Below are 3,096 nucleotides of genomic sequence, written 5' to 3' on the forward strand. Positions count from 1 at the left end.
ACGATCGAAGGACTCAAGAATTTTCGATAACAAAGACCTAGACTCTACTATGCTGTAAAAAAAGGCGCAAAACTTGGTCGGATCTGGTTTCGTTCATAAAATATTGTAACCAAGGAAAAAATTCTTTCTCTGTCGTTAATAATTGACCGAAGGCATGATCGATATCGAACTGATGCACGTTTCGAAAACATCGTTCGATGGGAGATCTTCGAAACGCGCATCGATGCGAATTTTTGGAATCGCCTATCATCAAAACCTTGTCCGATCCTCAAAGACTCTTGGTGGGGAACGTCGTATTTAAATAATACCGCAACATCGACTCTCGACATTTACGATGAAATTCTCGACACATATTGGCGAACGCTCGTCTCATCGTTTAACGTCGACATTCTCGTTTCTCGTCAAATACAGAGGACAATACCGTTATGCTACAGTTCGAGCAATTTTCGAGACTCATCGAGCTCTTATCGAGCTCTCGTAAATAAAACGAGAACGCGACAATGTAGTGACACCTAAACGCTCAGAGAACTCATCGGAAAAGTATCGGACGGCGTTCGAGTAACTTCAAACGATGTAACGATCCGTTTTCCTCGAATACAACTAATTATTCGAGTCGGAAGATAGTAGTACATCGGGTAACCATTTTGACGGGGATTGATCAATTCATCCGTACACGGGTTATCCTGTGTCAGGATTAAAGAGCAGGATGCGAATGACCGAAGATCATTCACAAAGCATTCTCGTCACGAGCAGAATCCAACAGAGACTACGTCATAACGCAACAAACGGTATAATTAAAGTACAGTAGAATATACTTGCTATAAAAGGATCTCTGTTGCAACTAGAGACAAACGTCTAACGATTACAAAGTGCACTTAACGTTCGATAAAAATAAAATCCTTTCTTTCTTTCTTTTTTTCATGTTTATACGTCTTTTTTTAGCAGCGTCACTATTTCTCAACAACAAACGATTAATTATCAATAACGAATAATCTATCGATCGATCTACAGATTGAAACATACTCATTTTACCTCAAATTGATTTATCCGAGTTATTTAATTAAATGATGCTAAATCATACTATAAACAACGATTATATTAATTAATTTATATTCCGTTAATCGATAATATACTTTTATTAAATTTTTATCCCGTTATTATTATCGAGATATATTATATCGCTTTTAGAAGAATATAATCAACTTGAGGTTGTTATTTTTACGATAATTTCTTTTTTCTTTTGGCTTCTTTCAATACATGTATATAAAAAGAAATTACGCGAGATTAATAAGAATAAGAAATATTTGATTGTTCGTTACATTACAACGGGCTTGCATTTCCCATTTTGGTTCTGTTTTTATATTATATTCTATTATTGGTGGCAAAATTATGGCGAATTTCATGGGTTGTACTATATGCCAACGGTGTGGTTGGTATTTGGGTTGGTGACATATACGTTAGTTTGTAGTTCGTAGATCTACGGACCGGTTGAAACATAGGTATTGTTATTTTCTTGTCCTTATCTTCCATCTTTGCACCATTCGTCGTCAATAATACCACTGATGTGGTTACAACAAGTCGTATCAATTCTACGTTTACAAGAACGATTACAAAAAAACTGGCTAGCAATGATTTTCAAAAATATCCTTGTACGTCTATATAAAAGCTTACAAGTCAATTAAAAAATATATATATATATATATATATATATATATATATATGAAAAAGAATATATGTATAAGTGACGTCAATAAAATTTTTGGAATTTAAAAATCGATATATAAATATATTTTTTTTTTGATGTAAATAAAATTTTTTATCACAAATATCACAGAAATAAATACACACACACATATATATATGTATATATGTATAAATTTTATATATATATATATATTCATATATTCCTCTTTTTTTTAAATTGAATATTTGAACGATTCAGAATATAATTATTAATATAAAATTTAATGTGATGTTTATTATAAAATGTTATATTAATATAAAAAATAAGTATTAACGAAATTGTTTGTCTCGCGTATCTTTCGGTAACAATTTCAAATAGTTTTTAGAATCAGATGATCGATCGATCGATCGATGACGAGTCGTTATTCGTAATAAAAAAAAAATCGATTTGAGAAACGTAGAAAAATCTTATTACCTAGGCGATGCATTGCAAATGATACAAACAACTTTTCATTGAAGAAAAACCTGTGTGATCGATTTTTTTATACTTTTCGAAGTAGCTATGATCACGTGATATTTGATATTTTTTTAAGTAGTTAACATTTCGATGAATAAATATAAAGGAATCTCGTGTGTATCAGTATACATATTATCAAGACAAGACGAATATAATTAATCGAATCGTTTTTAGCATCTGTGAATTTTACTGTATTTTTCAAAACAATATATCCAATATAAACGTGAACATGATGCATATCAGATTTCTTTCCGATTGAAGTAACAACGATTTTATTATCTACTCTTGCATATTTTTTTCTGTTCCTTTTTTTTTTTTTTTTCTTAACGATACCTTAAATCAAGAAAAACGAAGAAAAAAAAAGAAGAAAAAAAAATTAAAAAGAATTAATTCGTTCGTATAATAATGATTTTCGATTTCGTATAAACACAAAAACGCACATACACATTCGTTTCAATAATGAATGATATCCGCATTAAATATAATTTTAAACGTTGAAACGTGAAGATATCGGGAATTTCAAAATTTATGCATGATGAAAAAAAGAAAGAAAGAACAAATAAAGAAAAGAATAAAAAAAGATCTATAATAAATAATGAAACCAGTTTTATCAAAGAAGGAACATTTGTTTACTATCGTACTTCGAGAAATTTCGTGTTTCGTCGATATCGCATAATAATCATTCTGAAAAATATCATTCAATGCATCGAACGTAAGGTAATGCTGTATATAATGACGTAATCGTGAAATAACTTCTATAAATACGAACATTGGAAGCAGCGAAACGTCAGAACGTTCTTATATCTCAACGATAGATACAACGATATCGATTTTGAGAGATCATTGGATTATTATTTCTCTATCATCTTAGTTCATCGTAGTTGTGAGTAATAAGT

Source organism: Vespula pensylvanica, chromosome 17 (genome assembly GCF_014466175.1).
Source record: "Vespula pensylvanica isolate Volc-1 chromosome 17, ASM1446617v1, whole genome shotgun sequence".
Taxonomy (NCBI): domain Eukaryota; kingdom Metazoa; phylum Arthropoda; class Insecta; order Hymenoptera; family Vespidae; genus Vespula; species Vespula pensylvanica.